The sequence below is a fragment of the Heterodontus francisci genome, chromosome 8 (genome assembly GCF_036365525.1).
Source record: "Heterodontus francisci isolate sHetFra1 chromosome 8, sHetFra1.hap1, whole genome shotgun sequence".
Taxonomy (NCBI): Eukaryota; Metazoa; Chordata; class Chondrichthyes; order Heterodontiformes; family Heterodontidae; genus Heterodontus; species Heterodontus francisci.
This window is the reverse complement of record NC_090378.1, coordinates 2,379,961-2,399,560: the sequence shown is the minus strand read 5'-3', so window position 1 is coordinate 2,399,560 and position 19,600 is coordinate 2,379,961. Positions and strand designations below refer to the sequence as shown.

Sequence of the window (19,600 nt, the reverse complement as noted above, 5' to 3'; positions counted from 1 at the left end):
CTTCCAGTTGCTGGCCATTTCAACATTCCCCCTTGCTCTCATGCTCACATCTCTATCCTGGGATTGCTGCAGTGTTCCAGTGAACATCAACGCAAGCTCGAGGAACAGCATCTCATTTACTGATTAGGCACACTACAGCCTGCCGGACTGAACATTGAGTTCAATAATTTCAGAGCATGATGGGCCCCCCTTTTTATTTTTATTTTTCGTTATTTTTTCTTTTTTCTTTTTGATGTGTTTATTTAGTTTTAGTTTGTTTAGTTTGTTTCAACTGTGCCTACCCACTGTTTTTTTCATGTTTGTGCTTGTGGCCAAGCTGCTCAGTTTTCTGTCCATTAACTGTACTAACACATTGTCTTTCAGCACACCATTAACATACCATTTGCCTTTGTTCCATGACCTTCTGGTCAGTTATTCTCTGTGACCTTGTCCTATCAACACCTCTTTTGTTATCTCTTGCCCCACCCCTGCTTTACTTGCTTAAAACCTTTTCCATTTCTAATATTTGTCAGTTCTCATGAAGGGTCACTGACCTGAAACGTTAACTCTGCTTCTCTCTCCACAGATGCTGCCAGACCTGCTGAGTATTTCCAGCATTTCTTATCTTGTTTCAGATTTCCAGCATCTGCAGTATTTTGCTTTTACAAAGGTAGGGAGGTTATGCTTCAGTTATACAGGGCATTGGTGAGAACATATCTGCAGTACTGTGTCCAGTATTGGTCTCCTTACTTAAGGAAGGATGTAAATTCACTGGAAGCAATTCAGAGAAGGTTTACTAGACTAATATCTGGAATGGACGTGTTGTCTTATGAGAAAAGGTTGGACAGGCTAGGCTTGTATCTACTGGAGTTTAGAAGAGTAAGAGGCAACTTGATTGAAATATATAAGATCCTGAGGGGTCTTGACAGGGTGGATGTGGAAAGGATGTTTCCCCTTGTGGGAGAATCTAGAACTAGGGGTCACTGTTTAAAAATAAGGGGTTGCCCATTTAAGACAGAGATGAGGAGAATTTTTTTCTCTCAGAGGGTCGTGAGTCTTTGGAATTCTCTTCCTCAAAAGGCGGTGGAAGCAGAGTCTTTGAATATTTATAAGGCAGAAGTTGATAGATTCTTGATAAGCAAGGGGGTGGAAGGTTATCAGGGGTAGGTGAGAATGAGGAGTCATCAGTTCAGCCATGATCTTATTGAATGACGGAGTAGGCTCAAAGAGCCAACTCCTGCTCCTAACTCATGTGTCCGTGTATTTATATGGATAGGGCAGAAGGATATTATGGAATGGGGAATGGGCTGGACAGGGGCAGAGGAAATTCAATGTTAGTGTGAGGTAAAGGCCTGCTCAGGTCTGCAAATGAAACTGTACCCGAGCCCGACAGAACCCCATCCGACCCGAGCCCAACCCGGTCCGAGTCCTTCCAATTTTTCCCGTGACCAACCTGACCGGACCATTACTTTTTTAAAAATTCATTCATGGGATGTGGGTGTCACAGGCCAGGCCAGCATTTATTGCTCATCCCTAATTGCCCTGAGAAGGTGGTGGTGAGCTTCCTTCTTGAACCAATGCAGTCCATGTGAGGTAGGTATACCCAAAGTGCTGTTAGGAAAGGAGTTACATAGAAACATAGAAAATAGGAGCAGGAGTAGGCCATTCGGCCCTTCGAGCCTGCTCCGCCATTCATTATGATCATGGCTGATCATCCAACTCAGTAACCTGTACCCGATTTAGCCCCAGACCATTTGATCCCTTTAAACACAAGAGCTATATCTAACTCCTTCTTGCAAACATACAATGTTTTGGCCTCAACTGCTTTCTGTGGTAATGAATTCCACAGGTTCACCACTCTCTGGGTGATAAAATTTCTCCTCATCTCAGTCTTGAAAGGTTTACCCTGTATCCTTAGACTATGACCCCTGGTTCTGGATTCCCCCACCATCGGGAACATCCTTCCTGCATCTACCCTGTCAAGTCCTGTTAGAATTTTATAGGTTTCTATGAGATTCTCTCTCATTCTTCTGAACTCCAGCGAATATAATCCTGACTGACTCAATCTCTCCTCATACGTCAGTCCTGCCATCCCAGGAATCAGTCTGGTAAACCTTCGCTGCACTCCCTCTATAGCAAGAACATCCTTCCTCAGATAAGGAGACCAAAACTGCACACAATATTCCAGGTGCGGCCTCACCAAGGCCCTGTATAATTGCAGCAAGACATCCCTGCTCCTGTACTCGAATCCTCTCGCTATGAAGGCCAACATACCATTTGCCTTTTTTACCGCCTGCTGCACCTGCATGTTTACCTTCAGCGACTGGTGTACGAGAACACCCAGGTCTCGCTGCATATTCCCCTCTCTCAGTTTATAGCCATTCAGATAATAATCTGCCTTCCTGTTTTTGCTACCAAAGTGGATAACCTCACATTTATCCACATTATACTGCATCTGCCGTGCATTAGCCCACTCACTCAACTTGTCCAAATCACCCTGAAGCCTCTCTGTATCCTCCTCACAACTCATGCTCCCACCCAGTTTTGTCATCTGCAAATCTGGAGATATTACATTTAGTTCCCTCATCTAAATAATTAATATATATTGTGAATAGCTAGGGTCCTAGCACCGATCCCTGCGGTACCCCACTAGTCACTGCCTGCCATTCGGAAAAAGACCCATTTATCCCTACTCTTTGTTTCCTGTCTGCCAACCAATTTTCTATCCATCGCAATACACTACCCCCAATCCCATGCGCTTTAATTTTACATGTTAATTTCTTATGTGGAACTTTGTTGAAAGCCTTCTGAAAGTCCAAATAAACCACATCCACTGGCTCCCCTCATCAACTCTACTAGTTACATCCTCAAAGAATTCTAGTAGATTTGTCAAGCATGATTTCCCTTTCATAAATCCATGCTGACTCTGTCTGATTCTACCACTGTTCGCTAAGTGCTCTGCTATAAAATCTTTGATAATGGTCTCTAGAATTTTCCCCACTACTGACGTCAGGCTGACTGGTCTATAATTCCCTGTTTTCTCTCTACCTCCCTTTTTAAATAGTGGGGTTACATTAGCTACCCTCCAATCTGTAGGAACTGTTCCAGAGTCTATAGAATCTTGGAAGTTGACAACCAATGTATCCACTATTTCTAGGGCCACTTCCTTAAGTACTCTGGGATGCAGACCATCAGGCCCCGGGGATTTATCGGCCTTCAATCCCATAACAAAGGAAGTTAAGGAGAGTATCAAATCAAAAACAAAGGCGTACATAGCGGCGAAAATGAGTGGTAGGCTAGAGGATTGGGAATGTTTTAGAAACTAGCAACGGATGACTAAAAAACTATTAAAGAGGAAGAAAATTGATTATGAGGGTAAATTGGCAAGAAATATAAAAACAAACAGTAAGAGCTTCTACGGGTATATAAAAAGGAAGAGAGTAGCTAAAGTAAGTGTGGGAGCCTTAGAGGATGAGACTGGGGAATTAATAACAGGGAACAGGGAAATAGCAGATAATTTAAACCAGTATTTTGCATCGATCTTCACGGTGGAGGACACGATAAACATCCCAACAATAATAGATGAGCAAGGTGAAAATGGGAGGGAGGAATTTGTAACAATCCCTATCATGGGGGAAAAGGTGCTGGACAAACTGATGGGACTAAGGGCAGACAAGTCGCCAGGACCTGATGGCCTGCACCCAAGGGTTTTAAAGGAAGTGGCTGCAGAGATAGTGGTGGCATTGGTCATAATATACCAAAACTCACTGGATTCCGGTAGGGTACCAATGGATTGGAAAACCGCTAATGTGACACCCCTATTCAAGAAAGGAGAGAGACAGAAAACAGGAAACTACAGACCAGTTGGCTTAACATTAGTCCTGGGAAAATACTAGAGTCCATTACTAAGGAAGAAATAGCAGGACATTTAGAAAAACATAATGCAATCAAACAGAGTCAACATGGTTTTATGAAAGGGAAATCATGTTTGACAAATTTGTTGGAGTTCTTTGAGGATATAACAAGCAGAGTGGATAAAGAGGAACTGGTAGATGTTGTGTATTTGGATTTTCAGAAGGCATTCAATAAGGTGTCACATAAAAAGTTATTGCACAAAATAAGAGCTCAGGGTATTGGGGGTAATGTGTTGGCATGGATTGAGGATTGGCTAACACACAGAAGGCAGACAGTCGGGATTAATGGGTCTTTTTCAGGTTGGAAAGCCGTAACTAGTGGGGTGCCACAAGGATCGGTCCTAGGGCCTCAACTATTTACTATCTATATTCATGACTTGGAGGAAGGGACAGAGTGACGTGTATCTAAGTTTGCTGACGATACGAAAATGTGTGGGAAGGCATGTTGTGATGAGGACACAAAGAATCTGCAAAGGGATATAGATAGGTTAAGTGAGTGGGCAAAAACTTGGCAGATGGTGTTCAATGTGGGAAAGTGTGAGGTCATCCACTTTGGTAGGAAGAATAAAAAGGCAGATTATTATTTAGATGGAGAAAGACTACAAAATACTGCAGTACAGAGGGATCTGGGTGTTCTTGTACATGAGACACAAAAGGTTAGCATGCAGGTGCAGCAAGTAATTAGGAAGGCAAATGGAATTTTGGCCTTTATTGCTCGGGGGTTAGAGTTTAAAAATAGGGAAGTCTTGTTACAACTGTACAGGGTGTTGGTGAGGCCACACCTGGAGAACTGTGTACAGTTTTGGTCCCCGCATTTAAAGAAGGATATACTAGCATTGGAGGCAGTTCAGAAAAGGTTCACTAGGCTGATTCCTGGGATGAAGGGGTTGTCTTATCAAGAACGGCTAAACAGGTTAGGCCTTTATTCATTGGAGTTTAGAAGAATGAGAGGTGATCTTATTGAAACATGTAAGATTTTAAGGGGGCTTCACAGGGTAGATGTTGAGAAGATGTTTCCACTAGTGGGGGAATCTAGAACTAGGGGACATAATTACAGAATAATGGAGCACACATTTAAAACTGAGATGCAAAGGAATTTCTTCTCTCAGAGGGTGGTGAATCTCTGGAATTCTCTACCTCAGACAGTTGTGGAGGCTAGATCACTAAATGTATTTAAGGAGGAGGTAGATAGATTTTTGAAATCTCGGGGAGTCGAGGGGTATGCGGAGCAGGCCCGAAAGAGGAGTTGAGGCCTGGGACAGATCAGCCATGATCTTATTGAATGGCGGGGCAGGCTTGAAGGGCAGAATGGCCTACTCCTGCTTCTATCTCATATGTAACCACAGCCATCTTCCTTTGCACTAGGTATGACTCCAGCCAGCAGAGGGTTTTCCCCCTGATTCCCATTGACCTCAGTTTTGCTAGAGCTCCTTGATGCCATACTCGGTCAAATGCTGCCTTGATGTCAAGGGCAGTCACTTTCACCTCACCTCTTGAGTTCCGCACTTTTGCCCATGTTTGAACCAAGGCTGAAATAAGATCAGGAGCTGAGTGGCCCTGGCAGAACCCAAACTGAACATCACTGAGCAGGTTATTGCTAAGCAAGTGCCGCTTTATGGCACTGTTGATGACACCTTCCATCACTTTACTGATGATTGAGAGTAGGCTGATGGGGCAGTAACTGGCCGGGTTAGACTTGTCCTGCTTTTTGTGTACAGGACATACCTGGGCAATTTTCCACATTGCAGGGTAGATGCCAGTGTTGTAGCTGTACTGGAACAGCTTGGCTAGGGGCGCGGCAAGTTCTGGAGCACAGGTCTTCAGTACTATTGCTGGAATATTGTCAGGGCCCATAGCCTTTGCAGTATCCAGTGCCTTCTGTCATTTCTTAATAATCACACGGAGTGAATTCAAGTAGCTGAAGTCTGGCGTCTGTGATGCTGGGGACTTCAGGAGGAGGCCGAGATGGATCATCAACTTGGCACTTCTGGCTGAAGATTGTTGCATATGCTTCAGCCTTATCTTTCACACTGATGTGCTGGGCTCCCCCATCATTGAGGATGGGGATATTTGTGGAGCCACCTCCTCCAGTTAGTTGTTTAATTGTCCACCACCATTCACGGCTGGATGTGGCAGGACTGCAGAGCTTAGATCTGATCTGTTGGTTATGGGATCACTTAGCTCTGTCTATTGCATGCTGTTTATACAGTTTGGCATGCAAGTAGTCCTGGGTTGTAGCTTCACCAGGTTGACACCTCATTTTGAGGTATGCCTGATGCTGCTCCTGCCATGCCCTCCTGCAGTCTTCATTGAACCAGGATTGGTCTCCTGGCTTGATGGTAATGGTAGAGTGGGGGAGATACAGGGCCATGAGGTTACAGATTGTGGTTGAGTACAATTCTGCTGCTGATGATGGCCCACAGCGCCTCACGGATGCCCAGTTTTGCATTGCTAGATCTGTTCGAAATCTATCCCATTTAGCACGGTGATAGTGCCACACAACACGATGGACAGCATCCTCAATGTGAAGGCGGGACTTCGTCTCCACAAGGACTGTGCAGTGGTCACTCCTACCAATACAGTCATGGACAGAACCATCTGCAGCAGGCAGATTGGTGAGGACAAGGTCAAGTATGTTCTCCCGTCTTGTTGGTTCCCTCACCACCTGCCGCAGACCCATTCTAGCAGATGTGTTCTTCAGGACTCGGCCAGCAGTGGTGCTACCGAGCCACTCTTGGTGATGGACATTGAAATCCCCCACCCAGAGTACATTCTGCACCCTTGCCACCCTCAGTGCTTCCTCCAACAGGTGTTCAACATGGAGGAGTACTGACTCATCAGCTGAGGGAGGGTGATAGGTGGTAATCAGCAGGAGGTTTCCTTGCCCATGTTTGATCTGATGCCATGAGACTTCATGGGGTCCAGAGTGGATGTTGAGGACTCCCAGGGCAACTCCCTCCCCACTGTATACCACTGTACCACCACCTCTGGAGATGGTGATGGCAGTGTCTGGGACATTGTCTGTAAGGTATGATTCTGTGAGTATGACTATGTCAGGCTGTTGCTTGACTAGTCTGTGGGACAGCTCTTTCAACTTTGGCACAAGCCCCCAGATATTAGTAAGGAGGACTTTGCAGGGTTGACAGGGCTGGGTTTGCCGTTGTCGTTTCCGGTGCCTTGGTCGATGCCGGGTGGTCCGTCCGGTTTCATTCCTTTTTATTGACTTTGTAGCAGTTAGGTACAACTGAGTGGCTTGCTAGGCCATTTCAGAGGGCATGTAAGAGTCAACCACATTGCTGTGGGTCTGGAGTCACATGTAGGCCAGACCAGGTAAGGACGGCAGATTTCCTTCCCTGAAGGACATTAGTGAACCAGATGGGTTTTTACAACAATCGACAATGGTTTCATGGCCATCATTAGACTAGCTTTTAATTCCAGATTTATTAATTGAATTCAAATTCCACCTTCTGTTGTGGTGGGATTCGAACCCATGTCCCCAGAGCAATACCCTGGGTGTCTGGGTTACTAGTCCAGTGACAATACCACTACGCCACTGCCTCCCCATCCATTTTTCACTTTGTTCCTTACCTGCACAAGCTGAAAATAACTGTAACAAAACCACCTTTAAAGTCCAAAAAGTAAATTAACATTAAAGTCACTTACCTGAGGTGGTGATGGAGCGGGTCCGATCTGGCCCGACCTGACCCAAGCCCAAAGCGGGACCCGGATGTTTGACCCGACCCGACCCGAACCCAACATGTCGTCGGGTCCCATCGGGTTCGGGTCGGGTCGCAGGCCTTTAGTGTGGCCTGAACCTGAAATGTTAACTCTGTTTCTCTCTCCACAGATGCTGCCAGACCTGCTGAGTATTTCCAGCATTTCTTGTTTTTATTGCAGATTTCCAGCATCCGCAGTATTTTGCTTTTACTTTAGCGTGAGGTGATGTTTTCCAGTTAAATAAACTGTCGTTGTAATGATACTGTGAATAGGAATGAGCTCTGTCTGTGTGGGAGCAGTGCTACTTGGGGGACAGGATCTGTTTCTCTGTCTCTATTCCTCTCTTTCTCTTAAGATGAATGAGACAGGATCTTACACGGTATATGATACTATGTGGAATGGAGAACGTTAATCCCGAGTCACTATTCGAAGTTAAACAGTGACTGCCTGACTAGGATACACTGGTAGAGACCGGGAAAAGGCAGGTTCAGGACTGGTGCCAGGAGACTCTTCACACCAAGAGTGATCAAAATGTGAAATGTGCCCCGAGGCAGTGGAGTGGGATTGAAACCTCGGGGACTATTCACAAGGGACAGTGGGAGGGTGTGACGAATGGGGCTGGAGAATTTGTAGGATTACATGGGCTGACTAGCCTTGCTCTGCATCGCTCTTAAAGCTGCCAGATTTGCTTTTATTTCTCGAGTTAAATTTTGGGGGCGGAGAGGAGGCTGCAGGCAGAAACGGTCCAAAACCCCTCACCGCAAAGTTACTGTGTTTACTCCTTCCAGAGAACGTCACAGCACAGAGAAGGCCATTTGGCCCATCGTGCCTGTGCTGGCTCTTTCAAAGAGTTATCTAAAAAGGCCGAGTGCCCTGCTCCTTCCCCATAGCCCTGTATAGAGGGGGATTCGTAGGATGGGGAAGGAAACTGCAGGGGATGGGCACAGTCGAAATGTGGAGCTTATTCAAGGAGCAGCTACTGCGTGTCCTTGATAAGTATGTACCTGTCAGGCAGGGAGGAAGTTGTCGAGCGAGGGAGCCGTGGTTTACTAAAGAAGTTAAAGCGCTTGTCAAGAGGAAGAAGAAGGCTTATGTTAGGATGAGACGTGAAGGCTCAGTTAGGGCGCTTGAGAGTTACAAGCTAGCCAGGAAGGATCTAAAGGGAGAGCTAAGAAGAGCAAGGAGAGGACACGAGAAGTCATTGGCGGATAGGATCAGGGAAAACCCTAAGGCTTTCTATAGGTATATCAGGAATAAAAGAATGACTAGAGTTAGATTAGGGCCAATCAAGGATAGTAGTGGGAAGTTGTGTGTGGAATCAGAGGAGATAGGGGAAGCGTTAAATGAATATTTTGTGTCAGTATTTACAGTAGAGAAAGAAAATGTTGTCGAGGAGAATACTGAGATTCAGGCTACTAGGCTAGATGGGATTGAGGTTCACAAGGAGGAGGTGTTATCAATTTTGGAAAGTGTGAAAATAGATAAGTCCCCTGGGCCAGATGGGATTTATCCTAGGAATCTCTGGGAAGCTAGGGAGGAGATTGCAGAGCCCTTGTCCTTGATCTTTATGTCGTCATTGTCGACAGGAGTAGTGCCGGAAGACTGGAGGATAGCAAATGTTGTCCCCTTGTTCAAGAAGGGGAGTAGAGACAGCCCTGGTAATTATAGACCTGTGAGCCTTACTTCGGTTGTGGGTAAAATGTTGGAAAAGGTTATAAGAGACAGGATTTATAATCATCTTGAAAGGAATAAGTTCATTAGCGATAGTCAGCACGGTTTTGTGACGGGTAGGTCGTGCCTCACAAACCTTATTGAGTTTTTCGAGAAGGTGACCAAACAGGTGGATGAGGGTAAAGCAGTGGATGTGGTGTATATGGATTTCAGTAAGGCGTTTGATAAGGTTCCCCACAGTAGGCTATTGCAGAAAATACGGAAGTATGGGGTTGAAGGTGATTGAGAGCTTTGGATCAGAAATTGGCTAGCTGAAAGAAGACAGAGGGTGGTGGTTGATGGCAAATGTTCATCCTGGAGTTTAGTTACTAGTGGTGTACCGCAAGGATCTGTTTTGGGGCCACTGTTGTTTGTCATTTTTATAAATGATCTGGAAGAGGGTGTAGAAGAGTGGGTTAGTAAATTTGCGGATGACACTAAGGTCGGTGGAGTTGTGGATAGTGCCGAAGGATGTTGTAGGATACAGAGGGACATAGATAGGCTGCAGAGCTGGGCTGAGAGATGGCAAATGGAGTTTAATGCGGAAATGTGCGAGGTGATTCACTTTGGAAGGAGTAACAGGAATGCAGAGTACTGGGCTAATGGGAAGATTCTTGGTAGTGTAGATGAGCAGAGAGATCTTGGTGTCCAGGTGCATAAATCACTGAAGGTTGCTACCCAGGTTAATAGGGCTGTTAAGAAGGCATATGGTGTGTTAGCTTTTATTAGTAGGGGGATCGAGTTTCGGAGCCACGAGGTCATGCTGCAGCTGTACAAAACTCTGGTGAGACCGCACCTGGAGTATTGCGTGCAGTTCTGGTCACCGCATTATAGGAAGGATGTGGAAGCTATGGAAAGGGTGCAGAGGAGATTTACTAGGATGTTGCCTGGTATGGAGGGAAGGTCTTACGGGGAAAGGCTGAGGGACTTGAGGTTGTTTTCGTTGGAGAGAAGGAGGAGGAGAGGTGACTTAATAGAGACATATAAGATAATCAGAGGGTTAGATAGGGTGGATAGTGAGAGTCTTTTTCCTCGGATGGTGATGGCAAACACGAGGGGACATAGCTTCAAGTTGAGGGGTGATAGATATAGGACAGATGTCAGAGGTAGTTTCTTTACTCAGAGAGTAGTAGGGGCGTGGAACGCCCTGCCTGCAACAGTCGTAAACTCACCAATTTTAAGGGCATTTAAGTGGTCATTGTATAGACATATGGATGAAAATGGAATAGTGTAGGTCAGATGGTTTCACAGGTCGGCGCAACATCGAGGGCCGAAGGGCCTGTACTGCGCTGTAATGTTCAAATTCTCTGCTGGGAAGATTCTAAACAGCAACAGGAGCGATCCCTGAATCAAGGCAAATATGTAACCTCAGTTCTGGATATACACATCCCCTCCCCCAGATGATTCAAACTGTAATTACTCTGCATATGTTTTATTTATATAAATAACAGTGGACACTTCTCACAGCCCAAAACATCATCCATTTCGATTCGGGCAGACAGGTTGAAGAAATGTTTTTTCATGCAGCCTTTAGGACCGCGCGGAATCCTCAGGTGGGACAATTGGACTGTGAAATTTGGCAGGTATTAGGACCGCGCGGAATCCTCAGGTGGGACATTTGGACAGTGAAACGCAGCAGCGTTTAGGACCTTGCGGAATCCTCAGGTGGGACAATTAGACATTATACTCAGCAGGATTTAGGACCGCGCGGAATCCTCAGGTGCGGCGATTCCAGTCCAGGCTCCTCGATTAACATTTCTTTTTCTATCTGTGAGTCCGCGGCTCCGGGGCCTCTTCATCTCCCTCCATCCCTTCATCTCCCTCCATCCCCCTCCACCTCTTCATCTCCCTCCATCCCTTCATCTCCCTCCATCCCCCTCCACCTCTTCATCTCCCTCCATCCCTTCATCTCCCTCCATCCCTTCATCTCCCTCCATCCCTTCATTTCCCTCCATCCCTTCATCACTCTCCACCTCTTCATCTCCCTCCATCCCTTCATCTCCCTCCATCTCTTCATCTCCCTCCATCCCTTCGTCTCCCTCCATCCCTTCGTCTCCCTCCATCCCATCGTCTCCCTCCATCTCTTCGTCTCCCTCCATCTCTTCGTCTCCCTTATTCCCTTCCTCTCACTCCATCCCATCATCTCCCTCCATCCCTTCATCTCCCTCCATTTCATCTCCCTCCATTCCTTCATCTCCCTCCATCCCTTCATATCCCTCCATCTCATCCTCTCCCTCCATCTCTTCATCTCCCTCCATCCCTTCATCTCCCTCCGTCCCATCCTCTCCCTCCATCTCTTCGTCTCCCTCCATCCCTTCATCTCCCTACATCCTTTCATCTCCCTCCATCCCTTCATCTCCCTCCATCCCTTCATCTCCCTCCATCCCTTCATCACTCTCCATCCCTTCATCTCCCTCCATCTCTTCATCTCCCTCCATCCCTCCATCACCCTCCATCCCTTCATCTCCCTCCATCCCTTAATCTCCCTCCATCCCTTCACTTCCCCCATCCCTTCATCTCCCTCCATCTCTTCATCTGCATCCATCTCTTCATCTCCCTCCATCCCTTCACCTCCCTCCCTCCCTTCATCTCCTTCCATCCCTTTACCTCCCTCCATCCCTTCATCTCTCTCCATCCCTTCATCTCCCTCCATCTCTTCATCTCCCTTCATCTCCCTCCATCCCTTTACCTCCCTCCATCCCTTCATCTCTCTCCATCCCTTCATCTCCCTCCATCTCCTCATCTCCCTCCATCCCTTCACCTCCCACCATCTCTTCATCTCCCTCCATCCCTTCATCTCCCTCCATCCCTTCATCTCCCTCCATCCCTTTACCTCCCTTCATCTCTCTCCATCCCTTCATCTCCCTCCATCTCCTCATCTCCCTCCATCCCTTCACCTCCCACCATCCCTTCATCTCCCTCCATCCCTTCATCTCCCTCCATCCCTTTACCTCCCTCCATCCCTTCATCTCTCTCCATCCCTTCATCTCCCTCCATTTCCTCATCTCCCTCCATCCCTTCACCTCCCACGATCTCTTCATCTCCCTCCATCCCTGCATCTCCCTCCATCTTTTCATCTCCCTCCATCCCTTCACCTCCCACGATCTCTTCATCTCCCTTCATCCCTTCATCTCGCTCCATCTCTTTATCTGCATCTATCATTTTTTCTCTCTTTCTACATTTCCATTCTTTCCCCAATTCTATATCTCTCCCTCTTTGTCTTTCTCACTTTCCCACTCTCTCTTGCCTTCCCCCTCTCCTCTCCCTCTCTCCCTGCTTTCCTCTCTCCCACCCCTCTCTCCCCTCCACTACTTCCCTCTCCCTCCCTCCCTCACCCTCGCTCCCTTCCCCTCCCCACTCTCCCCCCTATTCCCCCTCCCTCTGCCTCCCTCTCCCCGCCACCTCTCCCCCTCCATCCCCCCTCTCTTCCCCTCCCCACTCTCTCCCCTTGTTCCCCCTCCCTCAGCCTCTGCCTCCTTTTCCCTTGCCCCCCCTCCCCCTCCCTCTCTCCCCCCTCCCTCTCTCCTCCTATCTCCCCTTCCCTCCATCTCTCCCCCTCCATCCCCCCTCTCTTCCCCTCCCCACTCTCTCCCCTTGTTCCCCCTCCCTCAGCCTCTGCCTCCTTTTCCCTTGCCCCCCCTCCCCCTCCCTCTCTCCTCCTATCTCCCCTTCCCTCCCTCTCTTCCCCTCCATCCCTCCCTCTCTCTCTCCGCCTCCCTCTCTCTCTCCGCCTCTCTCTCCCCCTCCCTCCCTCTCCCAGTCTCTTGATTCTTTGACACCTTTTTGCAGTCACTGCTGCTCCGGGACTGGGATTTGCTGCTCTCTCTGCTCCGGTTTGGATCCGGAGTCAGTCTGCAGTGGGATCTTTCCGCACCCGGAGCTGTGATTGAAGATTCTGCTGAACTTGTTGCTGTGAATTGCGGAGCCGCCTCCGGGATTTGTCCCCGTGCGGAACTGGCTGCTGTTGCCCGGTGTAAGTGAGACTCTGTCCCGGGATGGATGTCCCTGTGGCTCCGCTCTCCCGGGATTGCCTCCTGTTTGCAGCAGTGATTGCGGGTTTGCTCCGGGATCAGCCTCCTTCCTGTCTGTACAATTCACAGGGAGACTCTGGGCACAGTCTAGATGGTGTTTTACTACAAGAGGCTGCTAGACATTGGATCTGAGGATTGCAGACATTGGAAAAGAAATTTGACGATGAAATCGGAGGGTTAGTGTATTCTATAGGATGAATGTTCACACTGTACAACAACAACTTGCATTTCTATAGCGCCTTTAACAGAGTAAAACATCCCAAGGTGCTTGGCAGGAGATGATGGGACAGGTGAACAAAAGCTAAGTTAAAGAGGGAGGTTTTAAGGAGTTTGTTAAAGGAGGAGAGAGAGGTAGAGAGTCGGAGAGGTTTAGGGAGGGAATTCCAGAGCTTCGGACCCAGGCAGCTGAAGGCACGGCCGCCAATGGTGGAGTGATTAAATTCGGGGATGCTGAAGAGGCCAGAATTGGAGGAGTGCAGAGATCGCGGAGGGTTGTAGGGCTGGAGGAGATTACAGAGATGGAGAGGGGTGAGAACCATAGAGGGAGTTGAAAACAAGGATGAGAATTTTAAAATTGTGAAATCGTTTGACCAGGAGCCAGTGTAGGTCAATGAGTACAGGGGATAATAGGGAAACGGGACTTGGTGTGAGTTAGGACACGGGGGCAGCAGAGGTTTAGATGACCTCAAGTTTATGGAGAGTCGAATGTGGGAGATCGGCCAGGAGTGTGTTGGAATAGTCAGGTCGAGAGGTAACGAAGGCATAAATGAGAGTTTCAGCAGACGAGCTGTGACAGGAGTAAAGTCAGGCAATGTTACAGAGGTGGAAATAGTTGGTCTTAATTATGGTGTGAATATCTAGTTGGAAGCTCGTCACGGGGTCAAATACAGCACCAAGGTTGCACACAGTCTGGTTCTTCTTCAGACAGTTGCCGGGGAGTGGAGTGCGTGGTGAGGGAGTAGCGTGCGTGGTGAGGGAGTGGAGTGTGTAGTGAGGGAGTGGAGTGCGTGGTGAGGGAGTGGAGTGCGTGGTGAGGGAGTGGAGTGCGTGGTGAGGGAGTAGCGTGCGTGGTGAGGAAGTGGAGTGTATGGAGAGGGAGTGGAGTGCGTGGTGAGGGATTGGAGTGAGTGGTGAGGGAGTGGAGTGCGTGGTGAGGGATTGGAGTGAGTGGTGAGGGAGTAGCGTGCGAGGTGAGGGAGTGGAGTGAGTGGTGAGGGAGTGGAGTGCGTGGTGAGGGACTGGAGTGCGTGGTGAGGGAGTGGAGTGCGTGGTGAGGGATTGGAGTGAGTGGTGAGGGAGTAGCGTGCGAGGTGAGGGAGTGGAGTGAGTGGTGAGGGAGTGGAGTGCGTGGTGAGGGACTGGAGTGCGTGGTGAGGGAGTGGAGTGAGTGGTGAGGGTGTAGCGTGCGAGGTGAGGGAGTGGAGTGCGTGGTGAGGGAGTGGAGTGCGTGGTGGGGGATTGGAGTGCGTGGTGAGGGATTGGAGTGAGTGGTGAGGGAGTAGCGTGCGAGGTGAGGGAGTGGAGTGAGTGGTGAGGGAGTGGAGTGCGTGGTGAGGGACTGGAGTGCGTGGTGAGGGAGTGGAGTGCGTGGTGGGGGATTGGAGTGCGTGGTAAGGGAGTGGAGTGCGTGGTGAGGGATTGGAGTGAGTGGTGAGGGAGTGGAGTGCGTGGTGAGGGACTGGAGTGCGTGGTGAGGGAGTGGAGTGCGTGGTGAGGGAGTGGAGTGCGTGGTGAGGGAGTGGAGTGAGTGGTGAGGGAGTGGAGTGCATGGTGAGGGATTGGAGTGAGTGGTGAGGGACTGGCGTGCGAGGTGAGGGAGTGCAGTGCGTGGTGAGGGAGTGGAGTGTGTGGCAAGGGAGTGGAGTGTGTGGCGAGGGAGTGGAGTGCGTGGCAAGGGAGTGGAGTGCGTGGCGAGGGAGTGGTGTGCGTGGCGAGGGAGTGGAGTGCGTGGTGAGGGGGTGGAGTGCGTGGTGAGGGAGTGGAGTGAGTGGTGAGGGAGTAGCGTGCGTGCTGAGGGAGTGGAGTGCGTGGCCCGGGAGTGGAGTGCGTGGTGAGGGAGTGGAGTGAGTAGTGAGGGAGTGGAGTGCGTGGTGAGGGATTGGAGTGAGTGGTGAGGGAGTAGCGTGCGAGGTGAGGGAGTGCAGTGCGTGGTGAGGGAGTGGAGTGCGTGGCGAGGGTGTGGAGTGCGTGGCGAGGGAGTGGAGTGCGTGGCGAGGGAGTGGAGGGCGTGGCGAGGGAGTGGAGTGCATGGCGAGGGAATGGAGTGTGTGGTGAGGGGGTGGAGTGCGTGGTGAGGGAATGGAGTGAGTGGTGAGGGAGTAGCGTGCGTGGTGAGGGAGTGGAGTGCGTGGTGAGGGAGTGGAGTGCATGGTGAGGGAGTGCAGTGCGTGGTGAGGGAGTGGAGTGCGTGGTGAGGGAGTGGAGTGTGTGGTGAGGGAGTAGCGTGCGTGGTGAGGGAGTGGAGTGAGTGGTGAGGGAGTAGCGTGCGTGGTGAGGGAGTGGAATGTGTGGTGAGGGAGTGGAGTGCGTGGTGAGGAGTGGAGTGCGTGGTGAGGAGTGGAGTGTGTGTTGAGGGAGTGGAGTGTGTGTTGAGGGAGTGGAGTGCGTGGTGAGGGAGTGGAGTGCGTGGTGAGGGAGTGGCGTGCGTGGTGAGGGAGTGGAGTGTGTGGTGAGGGGGTGGAGTGCGTGTTGAGGGAGTGGAGTGTGTGGTGAGGGAGTGCAGTGCGTGGTGAGGGAGTGGAGTGAGTGTTGAGGGAGTAGCGAGCGTGTTGAGGGAGTGGAGTGTGTTGTGAGGGAGTTGTGTGAGTGGTGAGAGAGTGGAGTGCTTGGTGAGGGAGTGGTGTGTGTGGTGAGGGAGTGGAGTGCGTGGTCATGGAGTGGAGTGAGTGGTGAGGGAGTGGAGTGCTTGGTGAGGGAGTGGAGTGTGCGGTGAGGGAGTGGCATGCGCGGTGAGGAAGTGGAGTGAGTGGTGAGGGAGTGGAGTGCTTGGTGAGGGAGTGGAGTTTGTGATGAGGGAGTGAAGTTTGTGATGAGTGAGTGGAGTGAGTGGTGAGGGAGAGGAGTGCGTGGCGAGGGAGTGGAGTGAGTCGTGAGGTAGTGGAGTGAGTGGTGAGGGAATGGAGTGTGTGGTGAGGGATTGGAGTGAGAGGTGAGGGTGTGGAGTGTGTGGTGAGGGAGTGGAGTGTGTGGTGAGGGAGTGGAGTGTGTGGTGAGGGAGTGGAGTGAGTGGTGAGGGAGTGAAATGAGTGGTGAGGGTGTGGAGTGTGTGGTGAGGGAGTGGAGTGTGTGGTGAGGGAGTGGAGTATGTGGTGAGGGAGTGGAGTGAGTGGTGAGTGAGTGTAGTGTTTGGTGAGGGAGTGGAGTGTGTGGTGAGGGAGTGGCATGCAAGGTGAGGGAGTGGAGTGAGTGGTGAGGGAGTGGAGTGCTTGGTGAGGGAGTGGAATTTGTGATAAGGGAGTGGAGTTTGTGATGAGTGAGTGGAGTGAGTGGTGAGGGAGAGGAGTGCGTGGCGAGGGAGTGGAGGGTGTAGTGAGGGAGTGGAGTGTGTAGTGAGGGAGTGGAGTGAGTTGTGAGGGTGTGGAGTGCATGGTGAGGGATTGGAGTGAGTGGTGAGCGAGTAGCGTGCGAGGTGAGGGAGTAGCGTGCAAGGTGAGGGAGTGCAGTGCGTGGTGAGGGAGTGGAGTGCGTGGCGAGGGAGTGGAGTGCGTGGTGAGGGAGTGGAGTGCGTTGCGAGGGAGTAGAGTGCGTGGCGAGGGAGTGGTGTGCGTGGCGAGGGAGTGGTGTGCGTGGCGAGGGAGTGGAGTGGGTGGTGAGGGGGTGGAGTGCGTGGTGAGGGAGTGGAGTGAGTGGTGAGGGAGTAGCGTGCGTGGTGAGGGAGTGAAGCGCGTGGTGAGGGAGTGGAGTGCGTGGTGAGGGAGAGGAGTGTGTGGTGAGGGATTGGAGTGTGTGGTGAGGGAGTGGAGTGAGTGGTGAGGGAGTGGAGTGTGTGGTGAGGGAGTGGAGTGAGTGGTGAGGGAGTGAAGTGAGTGGTGAGGGATTGGAGTGTGTGGTGAGGGATTGGAGTTTGTGATGAGTGAGTGGAGTGAGTGGTGAGGGAGTAGCGTGCGTGGTGAGGGAGTGAAGCGCGTGGTGAGGGAGTGGAGTGAGTAGTGAGGGAGGGGAGTGCGTGGTGAGGGATTGGAGTGAGTGGTGAGGGAGTAGCGTGTGAGGTGAGGGAGTGAAGTGTGTGCTGAGGGAGTGGAGTGCGTGGCGAGGGAGTGGAGTGCGTGGCGAGGGAGTGGAGTGTGTGGTGAGGGAGTGGAGTGTGTCGTGAGGGAGTGGAGTGTGTGGTGAGGGAGTGAAGTGAGTGGTGAGGGAGAGGAGTGTGTGGTGAGGGATTGGAGTGTGTGGTGAGGGATTGGAGTGTGTGGTGAGGGAGTGGAGTGAGTGGTGAGGGAGTGGAGTGTGTGGTGAGGGAGTGGAGTGAGTGGTGAGGGAGTGGAGTGGGTGGTGAGGGAGTGGAGTGTGTAGTGAGGGAGTGGAGTGTGTGGTGAGGGAGTGGAGTGTGTGGTGAGGGAGTAGAGTGCGTGGTGAGGGAGTGGAGTGTGTAGTGAGGGAGTGGAGTGAGTGGTGAGGGAGTGGAGTGTGTGGTGAGGGAGTGGAGTGAGTGGTGAGGGAGTGGAGTGTGTGGTGAGGGAGTGGAGTGTGTGGTGAGGGAGTGGAGTGTGTGGTGAGGGAGTGGTGTGTGTTGTGAGGGAGTGGAGTGTGTGGTGAGGGAGTAGTGTGTGTGGTGAGGGAGTGGAGTGTGTGGAGGGAGTGGAGTGTGTGGTGAGGGTGTGCTGTGAGTGGTGATGGAGTGGAGTGTGTGGTGAGGGAGTGGAGTGTGTGGTGAGGGAGTGGTGTGTGTAGTGAGGGAGTGGAGTGTGTACTGAGGGAGTGGAGTGAGTGGTGAGGGAGTGGAGTGTGTGGTGAGGGAGTGGTGTGTGTAGTGAGGGAGTGGAGTGTGTACTGAGGGAGTGGAGTGAGTGGTGAGGGAGTGCAGTGTGTGGTAAGGGAGTGTAGTGTGTGGTGAGGGAGTGGAGTGTGTGGTGAGGGAGTGATGTGTGTGGTGAGGGAGTGCTGTGTGTAGTGAGGGAGTGGAGTGTGTGGTGAGGGAATGGAGTGTGTGGTGAGGGGGTGGTGTGTGTAGTGAGGGGGTGGAGTGTGTGGTGAGGGAGTGATGTGCGTGGTGAGGGAGTGGTGTGTTTGGTGAGGGAGTGGTATGTGTGGTGAGGGAGTGGAGTGTGTGGTGAGGGAGTGGTGTGTGTGGTGAGGGAGTGCTGTGTGTGGTGAGGGAGTGGAGTGTGTGGTGAGGGAGTGGTATGTGTAGTGAGGGAGTGGAGTGTGTGGTGAGGGAGTGGTGTGTGTGGTGAGGGAGTGATGTGTGTGGTGAGGGTGTGGTGTGTGTGGTGAGGGAGTGGTGTGTGTGGTGAGGGAGTGGTGTGTGTGGTGAGGGTGGAGTGTGTGGTGAGGGAGTGGTGTGTGTGGTGAGGGAGTGGAGTGTCTGGTGAGGGAGTGGAGTGTGTTGTGAGGGAGTGGAGTGTGTGGTGAGGGAGTGGTGTGTGTTGTGAGGGAGTGGAGTGTGTGGTGAGGGAGGTGTGTGTGCGGTGAGGGAGTGGAGTGTGTGGTGAGGGAGTGGAGTGTGTGGTGAGGGAGTGGTGTGTGTGGTGATGGAGTGGAGTGTGTGGTGAGGGAGTGGAGTGAGTGGTGAGGGAGTGGTGTGTGTAGGGAGGGAGTGGAGTGTGTACTGAGGGAGTGGAGTGAGTGGTGAGGGAGTTGAGTGTGTGGTGAGGGAGTGGTGTGTGTAGTGAGGGAGTGGAGTGTGTACTGAGGGAGTGAGTGAGTGGTGAGGGAGTGGAGTGTGTGGTGAGGGAGTGATGTGTGTAGTGAGGGAGTGGAGTGTGTGGTGAGGGAGTGGTGTGTGTAGTGAGGGAGTGGAGTGTGTGCTGAGGGAGTGGAGTGTGTGGTGAGGGAGTGGTGTGTGTGGTGAGGGAGTGGTGTGTGTAGTGAGGGGGTGGAGTGTGTGGTGAGGGAGTGGAGTGTGTGGTGAGGGAGTGGTGTGTGTAGTGAGGGAGTGGAGTGTGTGGTGAGGGTGTGGTGTGTGTGGTGAGGGAGTGGAGTGTTTGGTGAGGGAGTGGTATGTGTGGTGAGGGAGTGGAGTGTGTGGTGAGGGAGTGGAGTGTGTGCTGAGGGAGTGGAGTGTGTGGTGAGGGAGTGGTGTGTGTGGTGAGG

At 51.0% G+C, this 19,600-nt stretch overlaps 1 protein-coding gene across 5 annotated transcripts in view; it reads left to right on the top strand.

The window, feature by feature from the left end:
• The window catches only part of LOC137372615 (netrin-G1-like), a 215,455-nt gene that overhangs the window by 15,984 nt on the left and 179,871 nt on the right, over positions 1-19,600 (top strand). For 2 of the 5 annotated variants that reach the window (XM_068036554.1, XM_068036549.1), the window contains exon 1: positions 13,099-13,293. The exons of 1 other annotated variant lie outside the window; for it this stretch is intronic. The gene's annotated coding sequence lies outside the window, so the exon portion shown is untranslated. 2 more of the 5 variants (XM_068036550.1, XM_068036553.1) reach the window with 2 other exon arrangements.